General features: G+C 44.5%; 1 protein-coding gene across 12 annotated transcripts in view; it reads right to left on the reverse strand.

The window, feature by feature from the left end:
- The window catches only part of PACSIN2 (protein kinase C and casein kinase substrate in neurons 2), a 111,687-nt gene that overhangs the window by 62,644 nt on the left and 29,946 nt on the right, over positions 1-19,097 (reverse strand). For 3 of the 12 annotated variants that reach the window (XR_014081597.1, XM_081587814.1, XM_081587808.1), the window contains exon 2: positions 12,982-13,103. The exons of 6 other annotated variants lie outside the window; for them this stretch is intronic. The gene's annotated coding sequence lies outside the window, so the exon portion shown is untranslated. Of the gene's footprint in view, positions 1-2,125; positions 2,214-12,981; positions 13,104-19,097 lie in introns of those variants that run through there. 3 more of the 12 variants (XR_014081598.1, XM_081587815.1, XM_081587810.1) reach the window with 1 other exon arrangement.

The raw sequence follows: 19,097 nt of genomic DNA on the forward strand, positions 1-19,097 counted from the left end.
CAGGCTGAGAGGCAGCAAGACAGAGCTGTCAGTATTCCTTCCAAGGGGCCACAGAGCTCCCCTAGAGTTCAGGGTTCTCCTTTCACATCCTGAAGAATCCTCTTTTCAAAGAAGAATCAAGTACTTCAGTCGATTTTTTAAAATTAATTATGATTTTATTAAGTTTGGATTTCTCATCTAGCAGATAATCATATAATAAGGTTTTCTCATAACAGTATCAATTGAGTAAGACCTAGTTTAGCGGAGAGAAAGAAAAACTTTATAAAATAGAGAACTCTTTGTTTTTAAGAAAAATCTCTCAGAGGGAGAAACGTCAACGCTGTGCTTGAGGTAATGCATTGCACCCCTATGCCAAATGGTACTCGGGGAAATTGTTGAATAAAAGCTGAGCATTTGAAAATAGATTCATCAGAGGAAAAAAGCCAGTGTTGGCCAATTTATCTTGAGATAATATATGGAGAAAGCAGATAAAGGAAAGGCCAATGGCCCAGAAATCAGGAGACCTGGAGTCCAGACTCATTCAGCCACCAACAAGCCAAGTGACCTTGAACACGTCAGTGGGGCATTTCACCTCTTGGTCTTAATTCCTTGTTTAAAAAAAATGAAGGGGCCTGACTATAACGACTTCAAGAGCTATTACAACTCTAAAGATCATGTTCCCACTTTTTAATTATGCCACCTCCTAAATAATAGAATTATTTGGGTGAGCAAAACAGAAGACTAACAATGTATGGGACGGGGGCTCATTTTTACTACTGGCATAAATCTCAGGCCAGTAAGACATGCTTCATTTTGAAGCTAGGATACTTGTTTATTATTTTCATAAATGCAGCATTAAAATTCACCTAGAATTAGATAAGATATCACATTATGAAGACAGAAGGGTTTTGAGGAGATATTCTAAAAGCAAGGGTGAAACCTGATTAAGGTCTGAGAGAAATATCATATGTTGGGTGGGGGAGGATTCTAGAAAATAGGAAATATGCAATCCTGAAAGTATTAAAAATACATACCTCACACTAGTAATGACCTAACAAGAAGACATGCTTCTCTGCACGGCACAGACTGTACTAACATGGCACTTTTTGGAGAATAGAGGACAACACCTTTCTAATGTTCACAGCAATGGGTAACCCAATAAATACATTCACTTAGTGATGAATCACTTAGATATCAGGAGTTTTAAAAAAAAATCTTCTAACTAGAATTACAGTACTGCATAAACAAAGGAAAGAGAGAGGGGGCCAATATGTTTTAATTCCAGAATATGACTTCTAAGATAAGAAACAAATATGTATGTAAAGCTGCTCAGCTATTGAAACCATAAAAGTTTTACATTTTACTATCCAATAAAAATGAAAACAAAGTGTCCAGTGATAGCAGTGGATGGGGATGAGGGCACAGGGTCCAGCTGAGAAGAAAAATAAGAACTGATGAGGAGGAAGATGGAGGAGGGGCCTTGGAGCAAGCGGCAAGCTGATTCTGGGATTCTGGAAGGGACGGTCATGAAACAGCAATTAACAGTCCACGGGGAAAGCTAATTTGTTCATTTTCTCTCACACATCCCAGTTACATGTTTGCAGATTAGATTTGGCTGTTAAGAAAGGAAATGGCAGCATGTGATAAACATAATGCCTGACAGTAGGGGGGTGGGGGAACCAACCCTTTATTAACAGCTAACTCAGGTAATTGATTCAGTTACTCAGTAACAAAAACATACAGCTAGAGGTAGGCAAGCTTTCCAAAATATGCCAAAGTTTTTCCTTTATTATTTAATTATTCTTTATTGTTTAATCTGTTCTGAAATGAAGCACATATGTTCTAAAACCAGAGTGGAAATTATACAGCATAGACCTTCATTTAGTTTCGGTCAGAATGCATTCCTCAAGAAAATCAAACATTTACTCTGACGTTTTCTCAGTGTTTTGGATAGAACATTCCACACTCTTCAGCTGATACTGAACTGCGTAAGCATTTCCATCAAGAAGCTCTAAAACGAGGTGTGTTTAAAAGGTAAGAGTTCTGGTACATCAATCACACATTAAAAAAAAAAAAAGATCAATGAAAATTTCACTTTCAAAAGGTCTCTCTTAAAGGAAAAGCAAGTTTTAAATAGCACACTCACGTGTTCCTGTCGAAGGCAGTGGCTTCAACTGCCTAACTTTGCAGATCTGCTTCCGTACCTGCCTCCTCCCGACCCTGCTGGTATGTCTGACCTCGGCTCCCAGCAGAATTCTCCCAGCACATTTCATCATTTCCTGTTGGCTGCCGACTCCTTGCAGCCGCGATAAGGCCATTCCCCTTCGCTGCTGCATTCATGGTACAGGCACCAGGTTCTCAGACCGCTGCTGCGAGCCTGCTAGCACCATCACAGCAGAGTTTCTTTTTTTTTTTCCAGAAAGTAGACAAACAAAAATCTTGGTATTCATGGAAAATCAGAGAGACTGAGAACAAAAGTCATATCACGCCCCCTCCAACCCCAAATCAACTTGCATATGAACTAACTTACACTGTATGTGATCGTCTTGGAATCTCTTCCTGTATTCAAGATCCTTCCACTTATGAGGGCAAAAAGGCCCAGTCTGTATCTAAGGAGCCATGAGTTAACGTGACAGGGATTTATATGCATGACATAATCTTCCATTGCCCCTACGTGTAGAACTCCACTTCTCTCTGTGACTTCACACATTAAGGCAAAGCAGTCTGACAGGGGGACATGCAGGGAAATCTGATGCAGGCTCAGGCTGGACACAGGCAGGGGACCCCAATCTCAGCAGCATGACTGCCTCGTAGGAACTAGGGCACTCAAATACACAAGTGAAATTCCCTAGAAGTGAACATCAAACACAAAACACCTTACTTCTGAGAGTTTTACAAAGAACTGAAAGTGAAGGAAGAAAAGAAAAACATAACTTGAGGTGAGAAGGAAGAGGTCCTGTCTCATTTAAAAATGTATGTGCCCACAAGAACATCCTGTATAATTTTTGTTAGATGAAGAGGAGGCACGACTCGGTGCTGAGTGAGGACAGGGCAGAGGGGAAAGGAAGAGGTCACCAGGAACGCTCCGAGCAGCTCTGATTTTTGAGCTGCAATGGGTGTGCTGTATTTGTGAAAATCCATTGGTATACACACTTATAATTTGTGCACTTTTATGTGTACATATATATTTATACCTGAATAAAAAGTGTTTTAAAAACTTATGCAACAACATCAAAAATATAAACACTGCAGGAAAGAGAAGATTCAAAGTAATCCATAAAAAGAGACAAAAACAAATCCTTCAAGGGCTCAGTGTCCCTAAAATATTTCTCAGAAAATATGTAATTGACCAAAGAATATACAAGGGAAAATTATGCTAAGTGGATATACATTACTACCCATTTTCATTCAAAAATGTTAAAACTGTTAGTTAAAAACAGACATCTAGTCTGACCTTATAACACAGAACAAAATTGGTTAAAAATCTCTTCCCAAAATCTCAAGTTTAGAAAGTCCTTAATGGAAAAAAAATAAAGACAGTATCAACAATAGCCTCAATTATTTGACATACGATAATAATTCACATTACTCAGAAAATTATACCACCTTCCCCTCACCCTCCCCATACAACAACAACAAAAGAGAAGCATGGACTTAAAAAAAAATTCAGTCTAGAACTTGACAGCTATGTGACACCCTCGTTTACTGGTGCGGCAGGAAATATCCCATTTCTCAGAAGTCAGCTCAGCACAGATCTCACTGCGCTCTGCAGCCAGCTGAGTTAGGTCACTCACACCCTCACAAAGGTGCGCACACCAGAGTAGCACCCTCTGGTCTACAGGGGGGCTGGCCACTTCATCCTTGGGTTTGCTGGGTCAGGCAGCATCAGGAACTGATGCTTTAATGCCCCAGAGATCATTTTCTCCAGTGATGGACATGAAGGCTGGACAAGGCTGAGCAAGATGAAAAATGTTTCTAGAAATGATTTCAGCATACTTGACCACACCAAGACAGGCTTTCTAAAACTAATGGCAGTTCTTTCAGAGCATGTGCAGCTAAGTTCAGGCAGCATAAAAACCTGGTCACCAAAGCCCTTTTCTGGGGATATTTTCTTCCACTAAGAAGCAGTAAACACCTGAGTTTTAGCAAAGCAAGTCAACTGTCTACCTCGCCTCGCTATCAAGTAGCATGACAGAATTCTCTTCTTTGTCCCAGAGCCCCACATAGCACTCTTGGCTAGAGGGGCAATCATAGCAAAGTTTACAAGCCTCATCCTCTTTATTTTCTGTAAATCCAACAAACACTGGCTGCTCAATAAACATTTATATAGTGCTTACTTTATGTATGGTTAATCATGAAAATAACCCTATGAGGGTAAACGCTGTTGTTGTTGTTGTTCAGTTGCCCAGTCATATCTGACTCTTCGTGACCCCATGGGCCGCAGCATGCCAGGCTTCCCTGTCCTTCACCATCTCCTGGAGTTTGCCAAAGTTCACGTCCACTGAATCAGTGATGCCATCCAGCCATCTCATCCTCTGTCGCCCTCTTCTTCTGCCTTCATTTCACCTCCTCCATTTTCCAGGTGAGATAACAGAGGCACAGAGAGCTTGTGCTACTTGCCTTGTGCCCTGGAGCTGGCACATGGCAGGGCAGGAATGAACCCCAGGGGGTCGGCCTCCAGAGTCCAGCTGTGACTCACTGCACACACTGCCTCTCCATCTCGGCTTCCCTGAAGGATCAGAACTGGGTCCTGGCTACAGCTGCTGCCTAGTGCAAATTTTAGAGGAACTGAGTAAGAACACAGATAGCAGCAGGACTATGAGGTAATGAGACCAGCTCTCCAGTGTGGCCAGGGCACTCTCTCCCTCCCCACAACTCTGGCCACCCCTCACCAGCGGCTTCCTGGCAGGAGGGAAGCTCCCCCATCCTGGGGCAGGGTGCAGCCCTTTGAACTGGTGCTGGGACAGAAACACTGCTCCAGGAAATCCCACTGCTAACCTCCAGCACATGGTGCCTAAACTGGTATTTCCAGTTCCAATCTGGTTGTCACCAGACTTGAAACCATTGGGCATTCATTCAACAAACATTAGCGCCAGGCAGAGTGCTTAGGGCCTCAGGGCCCCATAATTGAAAAGCCAAGGTCCTTGCCCTGCATTGCTCACAGCGTATGGGCAGGGCAGAAGTATAAATAACTAAAATGGCACGAGCTGATAAATACTAGAACCAGCATGCCCCAAGGGTTGAGGGATCAGTGTGAAGGGAGTAGCGACCCAGGTGGGAAGGCTTCATGAAGCAGGGGACATGAGTGGGTTATCTAAGAGCTTATCATCAACCTATTCAAACCATGTGGATTAAAGCAGAAAAAAATTCAGAAGCCTAGAGTTCAGCAAATTAGCTGACCTCTGCCATTGTGACCAACGCACATCAGCAGGGGGATTCAAGTGAACAGTCATTAACTGAGCACAGCTCACAGACATCAGGACATCTGACCATGCTACCTCTTCCACCTGATACCTTTGCTATATGACTGTCACATGCTGAAGCTGCGCCTGCCAAGCTCTTTTAAAAGACCACAATGAGGTATCATTTCACACCAGTCAGAATGGCTGCTATCCAAAAGTCTACAAGCAATAAATGCTGGAGAGGGTGTGGAGAAAAGGGAACCCTCTTACACTGTTGGTGGGAATGCAAACTAGTACAGCCACTATGGAGAACAGTGTGGAGATTCCTTAAAAAACTGGGAATAGAACTGCCATATGACCCAGCAATCCCACTGCTGGGCATATACACCGAGGAAACCAGAATTGAAAGAGACGCGTGTACCCCAATGTTCATCGCAGCACTGTTTACAATAGCCAGGACATGGAAGCAACCTAGATGTCCATCAGCAGACGAATGGATAAGGAAGCTGTGGTACATATACACAATGGAATATTACTCAGCCATTAAAAAAATACATTTGAATCGGTTCTACTGAGATGGATGAAACTGGAGCCCATTATACAGAGTGAAGTAAGCCAGAAAGAAAAACAACAATACAGTATACTAATGCATATATATGGAATTTGAAAGATGGTAACGATAACCCTATATGCGAGACAGAATAAGAGACACAGATGCATGGAACAATTTTATGGACTCTGAGGGAGAAGGTGAGGGTGGGACGTTCTGGGAGAATAGCATTGAAACATGTATATTATCATATGTGAAACAGAACACCATTCCATGTTCGATGCATGAGACAAGGGCTCAGGGCCGGGGCAATGGGATGACCCAGAGGGATGGGATGGGGAGGGAGGTGGGTGGGGGGTCCAGGAAGGGGAACACATGTAAACCCATGGCTGATTCATGTCAATGTATGGCAAAAACTATTACAATATTGTAAAGTAATTAGCCCCCAACTAAAATAAATAAATTTATAAAAAATAAATAAATAAATATAATTTCAAACATTAAAAAGGAATATAAAACATACCTTAATTAACCAGAGGATTCACATTGCAATAAATATTTAGAAAGAGAAAAAAAAAAAAAGACTCCATAACATAGGTACTACTAGTCCCTTTTTATGGAAAGGAAACCACAGCTAACAACAGCCAGATGGGGATTCAAACACATGTTCACCTGAGACTTTGAAGCCCATTCCCTTCCGACCACACTTTTACACACACACACACACACACACGCACACACACACACCCATGGAACTAGAGCTGTGAAGAAAACTATGATATTTAGCAACAGGTCACATCATATGCCAAAAGAATAAAATTTCTGTGATGTCAGTTTCCCCCCATTCATCAACTGGTCTGTCCTGGCTCTAATACCACACTTTAAAAAAATGGATTGAGACATAATTCAGATACCATACCATTCAGCCATTTAAAGTGTATACCACTCAGTGGTTTTCAGTATATTCACAGATTATGGCAACCATCCATCACCCATGGCTTAGGACATTTTCATCACCTCAAAAGAAACCCCATACCCTTTAGCTATCACCCCTCTCCCCACCCCACCCCCGGACAGTGCTTTTCCCCGAGTTCTAAGTGACCACTGCCTCTCACAAGGTGATTCTTAACAAGGTTTACAGGCACAGTAGTTGGGTTGTTAATAGAGCAGTGCAAATACAATTCTGTGCTTCATTCCTCCCAACTGGGTTAAAGCTAACAGCTGAGCCAGGACAGAGCACCACAGCAGCTAGACAACTCCCAGGCGGAGGCTGGGGTGAGAGGCAGGGGGACCTGGCGGCCGCACACCAGATGGGCTTCTCAGCTCACGTGTCTCTGAACTTGGCCTTGGCCGAGCGCCAGCAGGGATAGAGGAAGTCATGCAGAAGACCGAGAGCAGTCTCTCTGGTCACAAGACCTTACACCACTAGGAATGCCCATCCCTCTCTCTCTAGAAAGACAAGTCCCAAGATCACACTGGCTGCTACAAGCTGAAGGTAACCAGAAAAGCATTCTGAGAAGCCCAACACTTAGGGACTAGCAAGACTCAAGGCTCTGAGTGTGAAAAGGTGACACTCCCCCCCACCTCCCCAGATCTCCATTTGTCTCCTGGCTCTTCCTCTCAGTCTTCCTCCAGTGCTGGGCAAAGTTGGGAGGCGGGGGGATTACAGACAGCCTACGTGTGTACCCCTCTGGAGCCCTGATTTCTCTAACGCACTTCTCCATACAGGATATCAGGACCTGACGGTGCACAGCACCATCGACACCCAGTGGAAAACTCCTTGGCATTTAAAAGGCAAGAGCCATCGGCAGATGTAATGTGAATGAACCACAGAAATACCATGGTGAGCAAGAAACCAGATGTGAAAGGTACATACTGTGTGTCTCATATGAAACTGTAAACCTGGCAAACTCACCTAGGGTGACAGGTCAGTGCGTGCCTAGGGCTGGGGACTGGGGTGCTGCCTGCACAGGGGACTTCCTGAAGTGATGGAAATGTTCCAGGTCCTGATAAGGACAGTGGCTGTCACAGCCTGTAAATGAGGGCATTCAGTTGTATGTAAAATAGTATCTCCATTAAGAGAAAAGGCAGAGGGAAGAGTAAGGAAGGGAGAAGACAGGACAGAAGAGAAGGAAGAAAGAGAGGAGGGACAGAGCCCGCTGCGGAACTTGGAAAGCACAGGTTCCTCCTGCTCCCAGCATCGGCATCAGCATCGCAACGGCGACTGGCATTCACCAGGAACTGCACGGCAAGGTCCTCTGGTGCAGAGGCTAAATAAAGCAAGTTCTGTGTAACGGCGACACTCAGTGTATTTTATTAGGTCTCAGTCCTTGGAATAACTGATCCTCTAACACACACAAATGACTCTGAGGAGCCCCAGTGGTCCACTTTCTAACCAGGTTAGCTCGGTTCTCTCTGTCATCACTGCAGTAAAAATGTGATCACACCAGTCAGCAACTTAGGAACGGCAGCTCTTGTGACAGGTCTCAATGGCTGTTTGACAGTCAGTAAACAAGTAAAATCTAATACGACAATTACAGGTATTCACTTTTCTCTTTTTTTTCAAATGATAAGTAAATCTTAAATTCTAGAACTTTACCATGCTCATAAATAGGTTATGTAAAAACAGTCCAGTCTTTCTTGTTGTCTTTGTCTGTTTGGTTTGATTTGGTTGGTTTTGGTTGGGGAGAGGGTAGTGGCTATGTTCAAATCCTACTAGTCAGCCTTTCGTATTGTTCATGAACCAAGACATAAATAGAGCCATTTCACCTTTACTCTTCTCACCTATGTACATAAAAAGGAATAAAGCAAGCCAAATTTCTACCATTCTCTATCAAAGAAGGTGCCAGGACTAGCTGAATTAAGTACCAGTTCTATCTTTGGTGAAGTAAAACAAAAAAATTAAAATCTTTTATGTAAGTGCCTTTGCTTCTCTGGCACTTGACCAAAGGTTTTAAAAAAGGAAAAGAAAGAAAGGGAAAAAAAGAAAGAAAATATGAAGCCAGACTAATTAAAGCAGACAGCCCAATTAAGAAAAACTTCAAAGCACCAAAGTGATAGAGAAATACATGCGAATATCTTTCCTTGTGTATTTTATAAAATGCCGTGAGAAGCAACACCTGAACCTCTAACACAACATCTCAGTGGTCAAGCTGCCACACGGCTTCCCCCACTGCCCCCCAGTCCCAGGAACACCTTGAGCCTTCTTTGGGCAACACACCCAAAGAAGATGGTCTGAATTCAAGAGGCTAGCAGAGTTTGTGATGAGTTTGGGGGTATTTTCAGGAATAGAGTTAGAGACACACTATGTTAATGTTTTATTGGAGGCTTATTAGTGTGATTTTACCACTTGCTTTATATGGACACTCTCTCTGCTAGACTCTGGAAGTCACAAGCTAAATAATTCATCACACTTTTCCTTAAGCTGCTTAGAGGGTAGCATGGTAGACAGACAAGCTTCCAAAGAACCACACAGTGTGACAAGTAATCCACACCGTTATACCTCCACACCTAAAGAGTGAAGTAGGGGAGGATGGGAGGAGGTGCTGGAAGACTCCACAGGAGAGGAGACCCTGAGCCGAGTCAGGCAAGCAAGGGCTGGCTCGCTCTGCACCTCTGGCTATAGCTTCCTCTTCCCCAGGGGAGCGCACAGGGCACCGGATGACAGCTCCCACTTCACTGACCAGCACCTTTCATTAGGGTATGTGAACTAAAATATAGCCTGTCATATCTGTAGACAAAGGGTGTTGCAGCCACCATATTACAACTGCCAGATAGCAAGCCCAGAGGAAACTCAGGAAAGAAACAAGATGCCCACCATCTACAGTCAACTGCCTCGGCCAATCCTGACCTTAGTTTTTTTTTTGATAGTCTCAAACAACCAATTCAAATCCTTTGTGAAACTAGGAGGGGTATAAATATGTAAATAAATGAAGTTGTGATCCTAAGCACTCCAGAATGCTATCATTACTTTTTCCTTTCCTTCCTCATTTTGGACCTGTGTTAGGGATCAGATCATGGGAAAGATGGAAAAGATCAAGAACTCCATGGGCCAAGAAACAAGAAACATCTGAATGCCTGTTCAAGATTTTCAATACTTCAATTTGGCATGTAAGAAGAAGACATTAAGTGTTTACTAAATGAATGAATCTAAAGCTTGTAGACATTATTGAGTGTTATGTAAATTCAATTTAAAAGTCATGGTCTCTAACTTCTAAAAGCTTCCATTCTCAGTCTGAAATACAATTTTAAATATAATACCAACTACAAACTTAAAAATGTGTGTTGTTTTACAAATTTTATGTTTTTCTTATACTTCCACCGTTTAAAATCGAAGCCTACTATACTAAAGAGTCTTTTAACAGCATGTGCCCAGTCATGCTCTGGCATGTGTGAAGACACAGACCAGGTAACACTAGAGGCTGGCCCCCTAGAGGACCCTCCCTAGACTCCTGAGTGGGAAAAGCAGCACTGAGTGGGGTCAGGCAACAGAGCGGGGCAGAGGTGAGCAGATGCAGACCTTGCCAAGTTTGTGAGCTTCCTGTTCCTCTACTTGTTAACGTGAACACAGCCTCAGGAACCACTTCAGGGCTTGGGAAGGTTGAGGGGATAAGGTATACCTATGTGTTTACCAATGGCAGCCATGGAGACCACCTCCTGATGACCACCTCCTGATCTGGAAGCTCCAGAGGATGTTGATCACAACTAAGTTAGGGGAGGGTCAAGGGGGCCTCTCCAAGGGTAGGGCTGAAACAAAGGAGGTGCATACTCAGGCGGCAGCAGCATAGGGTTGACCCCCAGGAAATTCAGAGAGCAGGCAATTAGTAAATCAGTGAACTGGAAAATCAGTGAATCAATGCCACAACAATCCAAATGGAAACAAATTCACAATGACCACAAGGAACGAGGTATGGATACGGACAGGCTGGTTCAGAAGGTCTCGTGAAGGTAGATAAAGTGAGGGGACCTTGCCAAGAGGCCGACAGGGCTGAGCACCTGAGAGCGTCCAGTCCAGCATAGCTCAAGGACACGCTGCAGGCAACCTGGCAGGAGCCCCAGGGAGAAAATGAGCTGCTCAGTCCGGCAGTGGTCATCTGCACTTGTGTTGTCGTACAGCAGAAACCAACACATCATCGTGGAGAAACAAACTGTAATTGTAGGAAAACTGCTTTCCAGTGTTGGTTTCTGCCACACAACAACACAAACCGGCCATAATTACACACACGTCACCTCCCTCTGGAGCCTCCCTCCCCTCCCCCATCCTACCTCTCTAGGTCATCACAGAGTGCCAGGCTGGGCTCCCCTGAGGAAGAACCAAACATATCTAAGATGAGTAACAAACCTGATCAACTCTGGTAACAACTAACCTCACAGCACCTGCACTATCAAAACAACCTGGGACCCATTGTATCTGTAGACTGGAAGTGTTCTTATTTTTTATGGCAAATGTTAAACATATAAAAAAGAGAGATTAGAACAATGACCCCTAGTTTCAACAATTATCAGCACATGGTCAACCTTTTGGTTGACCTTTAGTTCATCTGTGATTATGAAAAGTGTTAAATGCTCACAGAAGCACGCAACTCAAACATGTCTTCACACGACCCGGTAGGTCCACAGCATGCGTCCCCACGCAGGGAAGGGGCACAAAGCAAGCAGAGCAGGGGTCCTAGCCTGAAAGAACTAGAGACCCAGTGGGGAGGCAGAGCCACATAAAGTGAAAGTGTTAGTCACTCAGTCGTGTCAGACTCTTTGAGACCCCATGGACTGTAGCCTGCCAGGCTCCTCTGTCCGTGGAATTCTCCAGACAAGAATACTGAAGCGGGTTGCCATTTCCTTCTCCAGGGGGTCTTCCCAACCCAGGGATCGAACCTGGGTCTCCTGTATTGCAGGCGAATTCTTTACCGTCTGAGCCACTAGGGAAGCCCAGAGCCACGTAAAACATGTATAAAATCAAGGAATAAGGATACTAAGCCTGCAAGGTGAAGCTCTACAATGACATGCCATGCTGACATCACCACACCCTGATACGACGCGAAGAGGACAGCACTTCACCTCGGCATATTCTTCCCCCAAACTCATAAGCCGGGTCTAACAATGTGAAAAACACCAGTCAGACCCAAAGTGAGGACCCCTCCACACCAGGTGATTGGTGGCAGCATGCTGCTGGACATGGAGCCTTGCCTGTGACTGTGAACTGCTGACACCCAGAAGAGACCTCCTAACAGCGAGGCTGCCCTGCCTGGTCTCCCCACTCCACCCAGGGCCGTGCTGGTCAGGCATCGACCCAGTCTCCTTAAGCTGCCCCAGCTCCCCCAAGTCCTCTCCCTGCCAGCCCCCCCCCCCACAGCACCTCTCTTCATCCACGCAGCAGTCTCTGAGGGGCTGTGGGTTACCACTAAGCTGAAAGCAATAGAAGGAGGAGGTATTACCCACTACTATATAATAGTCCATTTTAAAAAACAGCAGTTTATATGTTTCTAGAGAAGGGCTGAACTGCCTTCAGAACTGAGCACCAGGAGATCTGACGTTGCAGCACTCAGTGAGGGGGCTGCTGGGAGCAGCAGAGCAGGATTCTGCCTTCGGTCTTTCTGACCTGAGACCACGTGTGGAACAACCAAGCCTGCGAGAGCTCATTTGTGCTTTTAAATAGCTTTGTATTTAAAGCTTCTTTATAACAGCATGGTCCTACATTTGAAACTGGACACAGTTCTAGAAACAAAAGCACAGACCTGGATTTTCAAACTATGAACAGTACGTGGAGGTTTCGTGCATTCTGAACCAGATTTAAAATGACTTTTGTGGCTTCCCTGGTGGCTCAGATGGTAAAGCGTCTGTCTACAATGCAGGAGACCTGGGTTCGATCCCTGGGTGGGGAAGATCTCCTGGAGAAGGAAATGGCAACCCACTCCACTCCAGTATTCTTGCCTGGAAAAACCCCATGGACGGAGGAGCCTGGTAGGCTACAGTCTATGGGGTCACAAAGAGTGGGACACGACTGAGCGACTTCACTTTCACTTCTGTGGCATGGGGCAACGCCAAAGCAAGCACCTGTGGCAGAGCAGCTGGACGTCCACCTTCACACAGGAGCAAACACGTCTTGTGCTTGTACGTCAGCCCAAAGAACAATCCATGTGACAGACTCCTGTCCAAAATGCCTTGCAACAAAATCACTGAAAGACAGAGAGAGAAAACCAGCACTGATGTTTTTAAAATAAGCTTTAAAAAAGACGACAGTCTAAAATGGTTGTGCTTGTTCTTGGTAACAACAATTTGAAAATGGATAGGACCTGCATGTTTCCCATCGATGAGGCAATCAATCTATCCTGAACAACTTCATTCCTTCTGCTTACCCTGTCCCTGAAGAGCATCTGTAACATCCTGGTCAAGATGTTGACCAGGATGCTCTAAAGTACACAACTAGGAGTCTGCACAGAGCGTCACTGCCCTCGACCGCCCTCCACTGAGGCTTCATCCTTTAATGCCACACTAAGAAAAAGTCTGCCTAGGCTTTTCCTATTTTTTTTTTTTAACGTTTTCTTAAACTAGAAACTTTCCGTATACACCTTCAACTTTACACACCTGTCAGTCCTACAGGGCTCGAGGGCGAGCTCTCAGGCCACATGCCTGGGCCCCAGCAGGTCTGACAGGCCCCGCACCAGTGCCAGGGACAGTCCCCTTCCCCAGATACCCAGCGGGGTGGGTGCTCCCCTCTCCGAGCTGCTGCAGAAGCAGGCTGTTGTACTCCATCCAATGTGAGGGCTGTGCCTGTTCCCCTATCCTTCCCCAACCTGTCTCACAGCCCTTGTTTCCTTGGCACCGAGGATAGCACTTAGCACCTAGGGGCACAGCACATATCAAAAGAAGGGGAGAAAAATCCATCAGAGAAATGGCAGCCTTGCCCTTGGGCACATGCAGCTCAGGTGTGAATGCCAAGCCTCCACTGCAGCTGAGAACAAACCCCAGCTCACAACCTGCCAGCTGTGGCATCACGAGCTCATTTCACTCCGCGTCAGTTGGCTCAACTGCAGGAAAGAAGGTCAGCACTTCTCGCCTCTCTTCTCTCCACCCCACATCGATGCAAGGCGGCCTCCGGAGCAAGCATACCAGCTCTGCAGACCCTGACCTTTGTGGAGGCTGTGCCAAAGCCTGGCATGGAGGTCAGGGAGAATCAGCAAGTCCATTGGTGAGCACTGTGTACGAGCTAGGTCACACCACATCCACCGGGCCTGTTACAAAGGTGCTGTTTTGGTCATTCTGACTCTCTCACAGGTCTGAGCCTGAGTGAGATGGACTTACACACTCTCTCAAGCCCTGTGCCAATGCTCAATTATTAACATTTATTAAGCTCTCACCCTATGCTCACCACAAAGTTAAGTGCTTTCAAGGGATACAGAAATCCTTTCCATCAAAGTCCTCTTTCTTGTGATTTACTCATCAGGAAGATAAAACTAAAGTAATTCTATTTAAAAGCAGAACAGAGGAAGGGAGGGTTGCCTATTCTTGTGCTGTATTGACCGGGTGTGGACTAGAAATAGACCCACAGGGTGGGGGGAGAAAAGAGATGAGAGTTATCATTTAGTGGGGATAGAGATTCAGTTTGGAAAGATGAAAAAGTTCTGGAGATACATGGATGGATGGATGATGGTGGTGGCTGCATAACAATGTGGATGTACTTAATACCACAAAATTATACTTTAAAATAGTCAAAGTGGTGAATTTTATGTTACACGTATTTTACCAAACAGAAAAAAAGTTTTAATTTACAAAAGTCACAGTCACACAAATTTCTTGATTCCCTAGGTGACAGAGGCAGAGTCCCAGGGTGCAGAAGGGCAATTCAGTAGTGATCCTGACTCAACTGAACATCCACTCAGAAGAAAAGAAAACTAGATTTGTACCTCACACCAAACCCCAAAATCAGTTACAAATCAACTCCAGAAAGACTAAGGGTTAAATATGAAAAGCAAAAACTTAAAACTGTTAAAAGAAAATACAGAATATTTTTATAACTTCCAAGCAGGAAAGGTTTGCTTTTTCAAAGTCCTTAAAAATACCAATCATGTTAAAAAAAAAAAAAGATTAATATTGTCAACTACATTGGAAATTTAAATGTTTAACAAAAGACAACATAATGAAAGCAAAAAGACATGCCCAAACTAGGAGATGATTCCTGTATCTCATAGAACCAATAAACTGGTATTTGTAGAATGTATAGGGCTTCCTTGATGGCTCAGTTGGTAAAGAATTTGTCTGCAATGCGGGAGATCTGGGTTTGATCCCTGGGTTGGGTTGTAGAGTGTATAAAGAACCATACAAATCAATAAGAAAACTACACACAATCCAAGAGAAAAATGGGAAAAGATCTAATCATGTCACCAACAGAACCCATGAACTGCTAATAGAAAGTGAAGTCGCCTGGTCACGTCCGACTCTTTGCGACCCCATAGACTGTAGCCTACCAGGCTCCATCCATGGGGTTTTTCCAGACAAGAATACTGGATTGCTTTGCCATTTCCTTCTCCAGGGGATCTTCCTGAACCCAGGTCTTCTTCACTGCAGGCAGACTCTACCATCTGAGCCACCAGGGAAGCCTGAACTGCTAATAGCCACGTGGTAACAGGCTCATCCCCCTAGTAAGTAGGTTAAGTTCCAGCCAGAATGAGATAACATTTGACATCCTCTGTGTGGGTATGATTATGAAGTGTGACAATTAACCCAACTGGGCTAGGATGTGGGCAACGGGAACTCCTGTGCCAGGTTGGAGAGGCAACTGGCATGCTGCTTGAAGGAGGCATTTCAGCACACTGAGCACACTCAGCCCAGAAGCAACAAGTCTACTCCTATATAAACCTTAGAGAAACTGAGTGCACCAAGAGACCTTTACAGAAAAGGTTCATACCCAGAGTGCGCCTACGGGCCAAAAAACAGAAGCGACCCAACACCTGCTGACAGGAGGGTGATAAACTGCGGTCTATGCATGTGACGGTTAAGTTTGCACGTCATGAAATGCATGGATATTTCATCAAACATTATTCTGCGTGTTTCTGCAAGAGTGTTTTCAGTTAAGATTAACATTTTAATTAGTAAAGTAGATTGCCCTCTGTAATGCTGGTGAGTACCAATCCAATCACTTGAAGGCCTGGATAGAACCAAAAAGCCAACTCTCCCCAAGTAAGAGGGAATTCACCTGCCAGCCTTCTGTCTTCATCTGCACCATCACCTCTCCCGGGTCCCTTGGGCTGCCAGCCTTTGCAGGGAACAAGAACTGCACTATTAGCTCTCCTGGCCTGAGCCTGCTTGCCTGCAATGCAGATGTGGGCTCGCCAGTCTCTATAATCACGGGAGCCAATTCCTCAACATGAATCTCTTTCTGTACATACACAGATCCTGTTGATTCTGTTTCTCTGGAGAACCCTAATACGATACACACAACAGAATACTCTTCAGGAGTAAAAATGAAATTTGCAGATTACTTGATTCCCTTTTGATAAAGCTCATAAACAAGACCTGAATATATTATTTATAGATACATATACATGTCTTTTTTTTGAACTGTGGTGTTGGAGAAGACTCTTGAGAGTCCCTTGGACTGCAAAGAGATCCAACCAGTCCATCCTAAAGAAGATCAGTCCTGAATATTCATTGGAAGGACTGATGCTGAAGCTGAAACTCCAATACTTTGGCCACCTGATGAGAAGAACTGACTCATTGGAAAAGACCCTGATGCTAGTCAAGACTGAAGGCAGGAGGAGAAGGGGACGACAGAGGATGAGATGGTTGGATGGCATCACCAACTCAATGGACATGAGCTTGAGTAAGCTCTGGGAGTTGGTGATGGACAGGGAGGCCTGGCGTGCTGCAGTCCGTGGGGTCACAAAGAGTCGGACACAACTGAGTGACTGAACTGACTGACTGACATATGTGTTTAAGTGTTCTCTTTTTAAAAGAGCAAGAGAATGATCAAATATCCCGGAATACCTTTGCCCTTGGCAGGAAGCCCCAAATAAGAGCCTCCCTGTGGAACACAATGGTTTCAATCTGGGAGGCTGGTTTCAAGGTTTTTATAATTACACTTCAGAACTTACACATCCATCACCCACCGTTTACATGAATTTTAAGTCATCTAATAGAACCTTCCTAAACTAGAGGTGGGCTTCCCTGGTGGCTCAGCTGGTAAAGAATCTGAAGAAAAGTGCCATAAAAAAGACAAGGAAAAAAACACAGGTGTTCAACAAATGAGAAGACCTCCAGGGTTCAGATCATTCAGGCCTTCCCCCCCTCTCTATTTTTAGCACAGTGGTCCACTTATTTATTGAGTGCAGAAGAGGATGGGGAAGTTTAAGAATTATGACTGGGCTAATTCCTTGCAGAGAGAATGGCACCTGGCAGGCTCACCCATCTGGTGCTGACCTTCAGTGTCCTAGAACTGCTCCCCTGGCCATTTTGAGGTGGCTTATTACTTTTACAATCCTATTGCCCACTCGACCTCAGGAATTTATTCCTGGCTCCTGCAGAGTAAGACCAGAAGCCACACCCATGCTGCAATGGGAAAGGCAGGCCTTAGGGACAGGTGGTCACATGCTCCAGACAGAGAGGAAGAGAAACACAGGGCCAGCTCAGGATGGACTGACACTGCTCCTGTGGCCCCTCTCCCCATGAGCCTGTCAAGTCCACAGCATCATCTGGGGATTCACAGACATGAGGGAAGAGTGCTGCATGCAGGCCTCCCTGTCACATGTGGAGCTTAATGAACTGGCCACTTAACTCGCTGACTGCTGAGTTCTGGTAAATATTTCTGCACTTCTTCTATGAAGGAGTAGCTGTAGAATTTTATAATATGCTTTTCAAGCATCTGCTGATACAGTCAACATAAGTTTTCTTTTTGCATAGTGAATTGCTATCCATGACGTTAATTGAGCACTTACTATGTACCAAGCCCTGCTTTAACCACTTTGCATGTATTATTCCATTCAGTCCTTATATCAACTGCCATCTGTGCGATGGCATTCTTGCCCTGCTAATTTTACAGATGAGGAAACTGAAGCTCAGGGAGATTAAACAATCCGGTCAGAGTGAATACATGGCAGGGCTAGGATATACCATGCTCTAAGCCTTGGGCAAGAACTTCCTCCAGCCAACAAAGTTCCTCATGTGATGCCCCTTGTGCTTCTGGAACATACCTTGCTTGGTCATGGAAAATTAGTCTTTCAGTACACTACTATGTTCAAGTTAGTTTTTATTTAGAAATGTTGTAGATAAATATATAAACATGTATATGCACACATACAGAGAATAGGTCTATAGTTTTCTGTAGATCATGGATGGAAGAGGAAACCTAAACGCTATAAAGATTTAGACATATTTTGTTGCTGTTTACTCACTAAGTTGTGTCTGACGCTTTTATGACTCCATGGATGGTGGCACACCAGGATCCTCTGTCCATGGGATTCTCCAGGTAAGAACACTGGAGTGGATTGCCATTTCCTTCCCCAGGGGATCTTCCCAGATCAAGGATTGAACCTGCGTCTCCTGCACTGGCAGGTGGATTCTTTACCATTGAGCTACCTGGGAAGCCCTAGACATAATTGACTACATAAAAATCTTTAAATTTTATGGAAAAAGACATCCAAACAAAGGAAAAACAAATTATAGACACAATAGCGAGGGGAGCTGTTGTATCTGCAATACAAACAACAAAGGATTTACAGCCCAATATACAAAAAGCTCCTAAAAACTGAAAAGAAAAACAGTTCAATGCAAGGTTGGGGGAGGGAACACAGATATAGAATTCACAGAAGAAATACTGATGGCCAATAAACATGTCAAAGCTACGGTTTTTCCAGTAATCATGCATGGATGTGAGAGTTGGACTATAAAGAAAGCTGAGTGCGGAAGAATTGATGCTTTTGAACTCTGGTGTTGGAGAAGACTCTTGAGAGTCCCTTGGACTGCAAAGCGATTCAACCAGTCCATCCTAAAGGAGATCAGTCCTGAACATTCTTTGGAAGGACTGATGTTGAAGCTGAAACTCCAATACTTTGGCCACCTGATGCAAAGAACTGACTCATTGGAAAAGACCCTGATCCTGGGAAAGACTGAAGGCGGGAGGAGAAGGGGATGACAGAGGATGAGACGGTTGGATGGCATCACCGACTCAATGAACG

This window comes from Giraffa tippelskirchi, chromosome 4, assembly GCF_054371585.1.
Source record: "Giraffa tippelskirchi isolate mGirTip1 chromosome 4, T2T-mGirTip1v1.2.pri, whole genome shotgun sequence".
Classification (NCBI taxonomy): Eukaryota; Metazoa; Chordata; class Mammalia; order Artiodactyla; family Giraffidae; genus Giraffa; species Giraffa tippelskirchi.